The sequence below is a fragment of the Salvelinus sp. IW2-2015 genome, linkage group LG1 (genome assembly GCF_002910315.2).
Source record: "Salvelinus sp. IW2-2015 linkage group LG1, ASM291031v2, whole genome shotgun sequence".
In the NCBI taxonomy this organism is placed as follows: Eukaryota; Metazoa; Chordata; class Actinopteri; order Salmoniformes; family Salmonidae; genus Salvelinus; species Salvelinus sp. IW2-2015.
The window spans coordinates 15,273,977-15,281,500 of NC_036838.1; the positions used below are offsets into that span (position 1 = coordinate 15,273,977).

At 42.9% G+C, this 7,524-nt stretch overlaps 1 protein-coding gene across 1 annotated transcript in view; it reads left to right on the plus strand.

Moving 5' to 3' along the window:
• LOC111961723 (1,25-dihydroxyvitamin D(3) 24-hydroxylase, mitochondrial) overlaps positions 1–2,775 on the plus strand; it is an 11,122-nt gene extending 8,347 nt beyond the window's left edge. Inside the window, exon 12 of the mRNA XM_023984204.2 lies at positions 2,406–2,775. The gene's annotated coding sequence lies outside the window, so the exon portion shown is untranslated. The remainder of the gene's footprint in view (positions 1–2,405) is intronic.
• The last annotated feature ends 4,749 nt before the right edge of the window (positions 2,776–7,524 follow it).

Genomic DNA, 7,524 nt, shown 5'->3' on the forward strand with positions numbered 1-7,524 from the left:
GGACATCATTTTGAAAGGCACACACCTGTCTATATAAGGTCCCACAGTTGACAGTCCATGTCAGAGCAAAAACCAAGCCATGAGGTCGAAGGAATTGTCCGTAGAGCTCCAAGACAGGATTGTGTCGAGGCACAGATCTGTGGAAGGGTACCAAAATATTTCTGCAGCATTGAAGGTCCCCAAGAACACAGTGGCCTACATCATTCTTAAATGGAAGAAGTTTGGGACGACCAAGACTCTTCCTAGAGCTGGCCGCCAGGCCAAACTGAGCAATCGGGGGAGACGGACCTTGGTCAGGGAGGTGACCAAGAACCTGATGGTCACTCTGACAGAGCTCTAGAGTTCCTCTGTGGAGATGGGAGAACCTTCCAGAAGGACAACCATCTCTGTAGCACTCCACCAATCAGGCCTTTATGGTAGAGTGGCCAGACGGAAGCCACTCCTCAGTAAAATTCACATGACAGCCCGTTTGGAATTTGCCAAAAGGCACCTAAAGACTCTCAGACCATGAGAAACAAGATTCTCTGGTCTGATGAAACCAAGATTATACTCTTTGGCCTGAATGCCGAGCGTCGCATCTGGAGGAAACCTGGCACCATCCATACGGTGAAGGATGGTGGTGGCAGCATCWTGCTGTGGGGATGTTTATTAGCGGCAGGGACTGGGAGACTAGTCAGGATCGAGGCAAAGATGAACAGAGCAAAGTACAGTGAGATCCTTGATGAAAACATGCTCCAGAGCGCTTAGGACCTCAGACTGGGGTGAAGGTTCACCTTCCAACAGGACAATAACCCTAAGCACAAAGCCACGAACACAGGAGTAGCTTCGGGAAAAGTTTTTAAATGTCCTTGAGTGGCCCAGCCAGAGCCCGGACATGAACCCGGAAAGACCTGTAAATACCTGTGCTGCAACGCTCCCCAACCAACCTGACAAAGGCTGAGCGGATCTGCAGAGAGGAATGAGAGAAACTCCCCAAATATATATGTGCCAAGCTTGTAGTGTCATACCCAAGAAAACTCAAGGCTGTAATCGCTGCCAAAGGTGCTTCAACAAAGTATTGAGTAAATGGTTTGAATACTTTTGTAAATGTGATATTTCAGTTGGATTTTTTGTAGATTTTTTWAAATGTCTAAAAACCTGTTTTTGYTTTGTCATTATGGGGTATTGTGTGTAGATTGATGAGGGAAAAAAATAATTGAATCTATTTTAGAACAAGGCTGTAACGTAATTTTTTGGGGAAAAGTCAAGGGTCTGAATACCTTCCGAATGCACTGTAAATCAGAGTAAAGACAATATATGTATATATATAGGACCAGTCAAAARTTTGGACACACCTACTTTCTTTATTTTTACTATTTTCTACATTGTAAAATAATAGTGAAGACATCAAAACTATGAAATAACACATATGGAATCACGTAGTAACCAAAACAATGTTCTTCAAAGTAGCCACCCTTTGCCTTGATGACAGCTTTGCACACTCTTGGCATTCTCTCAACCAGCTTCATGAGGTAGTCACCTGGAATGCATTTCAATTAACAGCTGTGCCTTGTTAAAAGTGAATTTGTGGAATTTCTTTCCTTCTTAATGTGTTTGAACCAATCAGTTGTGGTGTGACAAGGTAGGGGTGGTATACAGACGATAGCCCAATTTGGTAAAAGACCAAGTCCTTATAATGGCAAGAACAGCTCAAATAAGAGAAGAGAAATGACAGTCCATCATTACTTTAAGACATGARGTACAGTCAATCTGGAACGTTTCAAGAACTTTGAAAGTTTCTTCAAGTGCAGTCGCAAAMACCATCAAGCGCTATGATGAATCTGGCTCTCATGAGGACCGCCACAGGAAAGGAAGACCCAGAGTTACCTCTGCTGCAGAGGAAAACTTTATTAGAGTTGCCAGCCTCAGAAATTGCAGCCAAATAAATGCTTCACAGAGTTCAAGTAACAAACAGATCTCAACATCAACTGTTCAGAGGAGATTGCATGAATCAGGCCTTCATTGTCGAATTTCTGCAAAGAAACCACTACTAAAAGACTTGGTTGGGCCAAGAAACATGAGCAACGGTTTTGATGTCTTCACTATTATTCTACAATGTAGAAAATAGGAAAAATAAAGAGAAACCCTTTAGTGAGTAGGTGTGTCCAAACTTTTGACTGGTACTGTATATATAGATATATACCTCATATCTCAAATGAATAACACACACACACACACTTGTGGAATAGACACCAGCTAGAATGCGGTTTTAACCAATCCGCATTCAGGATAAGGCGCACCCGTTATATAAACACACAATATATAACTATAAAAAGGTACATTCAACTCCACAAAAATAAGAAAACATCTTTTAGCAGGTTGTGAAATGTTATATTTGATTCCATGTGTTRTTTTCTCCAAAACAGGCTTCAAACACAGATCATTTGGACCTCACTACAGAAAGATAATAGTTCTGGACCTGAATGTCCAGAGAGACTCTGGACCTTTATTGCTGCTCTGTAAATAACAAAGAGAAAATATCAGATCTAAATATATTTGTATGTAATCCTGTCACATATACCTCAAACGAATATAAATGCATTTAAACTATTAACTATGAGAGTTAGCCTACTTGTTGACCAATAACTTTTAGCTTGTGTTGTAAGGCAACTGCACTTTACTGCCCACTAATCTTAAACAACTGTTCTTATATCGAAAATGTTAAATCAATTATGACTTTTGTATATGTTGTCTTTGTATGTTAAAGTATATACAGTACATGTATAAAGGCTACTTATGTATTTTTTTCCATTGTGTATGAAGTGCAATAATAGTGTCAACATGATGTACATTTAAAACATTGTAATTCTTAGAGAGAATATATTTCATCCACTTTTTGTTTTTGTTGCAGTATTTTCATTGTTTGAAATTGTAATTACTTTGCGGAATATGGTTTAAGATRAGTACAACTGTATCATAGCCACACACAAAAGCTAAGGACCTAATGATTTATGGCGTTGGTATATCATAGTAATCAAGTGCTATTTGCATGTGAAAATGTCATGGAATGCTCCATGGTAATCTTACTGGCTCTTGTGCTCAGCTCAGGGCTCCTATTCAGTCAAACCTGCATTAGCAATAGCTACTTCAACTATCCACACACCATAGTACGTCTAGTCTTGCAACAAAAAATATTATAGCGAGAAAAGGTAACGTACACTGCCCCCTCTGCCATTCAGTGATCTTCTGCAGTTGTCTTTAATATTACAAGTAGCTGTAATGGTAATAGACGGGTATAATATGAACCTATTATAATAGACTTCATATGTCCATCGCACTGTAAATGTTTAGGATTTTTTTACTAATCTGGTTTCAATCGTCTGAAATACATGATCGCCTGAAAAGTGATACAATTCTTCATTTCTGCTTTGTGAATTTAGTGTATTTGTGGGAGCATGATATAGCATTTGCATGTATCTTACTGATATATCGTCTTAGTAAAAAAGAAGATAGAGGTAGGTAAAGGAATACAGGTATAAACTCCATGCCGCAAGGGGCAATGTGTGATCAAAAGTCGACAGTCGACAAACTGATATAACTTTGTTTTAGAGTCTTATTGATAAGAATAATATGAATTATATTAAATGKTTTTTCAACCAATTGGCATCCTATAGGGAGAAGTTTTTAGTGTGGAGAAATATGACTATACTGCATCATAGTCAATTATATTATATTTAATTAATATTATTATTTAATTTCACACACACAAGACATTGATTTGAAATACACCGCTGGGTATTTAAKACAGTGTACTTCTGCCATCTACTGTTCAAAACATATACTTTATGGTAAAGTCGAGATGTCTTGTATCTCAATAAGGAACTTATTTGGACTGAATTACATAATAATGTAATTTCTTATTACATCATTTATGTTGACATTGTGAAAATGAATCTGCAGTAATGTTTAATTTAGTTTTATTTCGGTATATATGGGAGTTAAAAGCTGAATTGCATGCAACGGGAAATTCAAGAAGACATAGCTAAATCAAATCAAATCAAATTATATTGGTCACCAACACTGTGTTTAGCAGATATTATAGGGAAATGTTTGTGTTTCCAGCTCCAACAGTGCAGTAATATCTAACAATTTCACAGCAATTCACACAATACACACAAATCTAAAGTAAAGGAATGGAATTGAGAATATATAAATATTTGGACGAGCAATGTCAGAGTGGCATAGACCAAGATACAGTAGAATAGTATACAGTATATACATATGAGATGAGTAATGCAAAATATGTGAACATTATTAAGTTGACTAGTGTTCCATCATTAAAGTGGACAGTGATTTCAAGTCTATGTATATAGGGCAGCAGCCTCTAATGTGCTAGTGATGGCGATTTAACAGTCTGATGGCCTTGAGATAGAAGCTGTTTTTCAGTCTCTCGGTCCCAGCTTTGATGCACCTGTACAGACCTCACCTTCTGGATGATAGCGGGGTGAACAGGCAGTGGCTCGGGTGGTTGTTGTCCTTGATTATCTTTTTGGCCTTCCTGTGACATTGGGTGCTGTAAGTGTCCTGGAGGGCAGGTAGTTYGCACCCAATGATGCGTTGGGCAGACCGCACCACCCTCTGGAGAGCCCTGCGGTTGTGGGCGGTGCAGTTGCCATACCAGGCAGTGATACAGCCCGACAGGATGCTCTCAATTGTGCATCTGTAAAGATTTGTAAGGGTTTTAGGTGCCAAGCCACATTTCTTCAGCCTCCTGAGGTTGAAGAGGTGCTGTTGCGCCTGTGTAGGTGTACCATTTTAGATTGTCATAGATGTGTACGCTGAGGAACTTGAAGCTTTCCACCTTCTCCACTGCGGTCCCATCGATGTGGATAGGGGGTTCTCCCTCTGCTGTTTCCTGAAGTCCACGATCAGCTCCTTTGTTTTGTTGACGTTGGGTGAGAGGTTATTTTCCTGGCACCCTCACCTCCTCCCTGTAGGCTGTCTCGCCATTGTTGGTAATCCGGCCTACTACTGTTGTGTCGTCTGCAAACTTGATGATTGAGTTGGAGGCGTGTGTGGCCACGCAGTCATTGATGAACAGGGAGTACAGGAGAGGGCTGAGCACGCACCCTTGTGGAGCCCCAGGGTTGAGGATCAGTGAAGTGGAGGTGTTGTCTCCTACCGTCACAACCTGGGGGCGGCCCGTCAGGAAGTCCAGGACACAGTTGCACTGTGGCCCTGGGTTCAGACCCAGGGCCTCGAGCTTAATGAAGAGCTTGGAGGGTACTATGGTGTTGAATGCTGAGCTATAGTCAATGAACGGCATTCTTATATAKGTATTCCTCTTGTCCAGATGGGATAGGGCAGTGTGCAGTGCGATATCGATTGCATCGTCTGTGGATCTATTGGGGCGATAAGAAAATTGAAGTGGGTCTAGGGTGTCAGGTAAGGTAGAGGTGATATGATCCTTGACTAGTCTCTCAAAGCACTTCATGATGACAGAAGTGAGTGCAACGGGGCGATAGTAATTTAGTTCAGTTACCTTTGCTTTCTTGGGTACAGGAACAATGTTGGACATCTTGAAGCATGTGGGAACAACAGACTGGGATAGGGAGATATTGAAAATGTCCGTCAACACTCCAGCCAGCTGGTCTGCGCATGCTCTGAGGACGCGGCTAGGAATGCCGTCTGGGCCGGCAGCTTTGCGAGGGTTAACACGCTTAAATGTCTTACGTCGGCCACGAAGAACGAGAGCCCACAGTCCTTGGTAGCGGACCGCGTTGGTGGCACTGTGTTATCCTCAAAGCGGGCGAAGAAGGTGTTTAGCTTGTCCGGAATCAAGATGTAAGTGTCCACGACGTGGCTGGTTTTCTCTTTGTAGTTCGTGATTGTCTGTAGAACCTGCCACATATGTCTCGTGTCTGAGCCGTTGAATTGCGACTCCACTTTGCCTCTGTACTGACGTTTTGCTTGTTTGATTGCCTTACGRAGGGAAGAACTACACTGTTTGTATTCAGCCATATTCAATAAATGTGATACAGGAAAGAAAATTATGTTCTATATATCTAGTAATTATTAAAAAGTAAGAATAATTATGTAGTAATGTATTAGTATTATCAGTATAATATACAAAGCTCAAAAAAATAAAGGGAACACTTAAACAACACAATGTAACTCCAAGTCAATCACACTTCTGTGAAATCAAACTGTCCACTTAGGAAGCAACACTGATTGACAATAAATTTCACATGCTGTTGCGCAAATGGAATAGACAACAGGTGGAAATTATAGGCAATTAGCAAGACACCCCCAATAAAAGGAGTGGTTCTTGCAGGTGGTGACCACAGACCACTTCTCAGTTCCTATGCTTCCTGGCTGATGTTTTGGTCACTTTTGAATGCTGGCGGTGCTTTCACTCTAGTGGTAGCATGAGACGGAGTCTACAACCCACACAAGTGGCTCAGGTAGTGCAGCTCATCCAGGATGGCACATCAATGCGAGCTGTGGCAAGAAGGTTTGCTGTGTCTGTCAGCGTAGTGTCCAGAGCATGGAGGCTCTACCAGGAGACAGGCCAGTACATCAGGAGACGTGGAGGAGGCCGTAGGAGGGCAACAACCCAGCAGCAGGACCGCTACCTCTGCCTTTGTGCAAGGAGGATCAGGAGTAGCACTGCCAGAGCCCTGCAAAATGACCTCCAGCAGGCCACAAATGTGCATGTGTCTGCTCAAACGGTCAGAAACAGACTCCATGAGGGTGGTATGAGGGCCCGACATCCACAGGTGGGGGTTGTGCTTACAGCCCAACACCGTGCAGGACGTTTGGCATTTGCCAGAGAACACAAGATTGGCAAATTCGCCACTGGGCCTGTGCTCTTCACAGATGAAAGCAGGTTCACACTGAGCACGTGACAGACGTGACAAGAGTCTGGAGACGCCGTGGAGAACGTTCTGCTGCCTGCAACATCCTCCAGCATGACCGGTTTGGCGATGGGTCAGTCATGGTGTGGGGTGGCATTTCTTTGGGGGCCGCACAGCCCTCCATGTACTCGCCAGAGGTAGCCTGACTGCCATTAGGTACCGAGATGAGTCCTCAGACCCCTTGTGAGACCATATGCTGGTGCGGTTGGCCCTGGGTTCCTCCTAATGCAAGACAATGCTAGACCTCATGTGGCTGGAGTGTGTCAGCAGTTCCTGCAAGAGGAAGGCATTGATGCTATGGACTGGCCCGCCCGTTCCCAGATCTGAATCCAATTGAGCACATCTGGGACATCATGTCTCGCTCCATCCACCAACGCCACGTTGCATCACAGACTGTCCAGGAGTTGGCGGATGCTTTAGTCCAGGTCTGGGAGGAGATCCCTCAGGAGACCATCCGCCACCTCATCAGGACATGCCCAGGCGTTGTAGGGAGGTCATACAGGCACGTGGAGGCCACACACACTACTGAGCCTCATTTTTTTTTGAATATTTTCTTTTGCATTTTCCAATTAACAACATTCAAGACAAACGTGAAATGATATTAGACAACAATAGGACAAAGTGACAG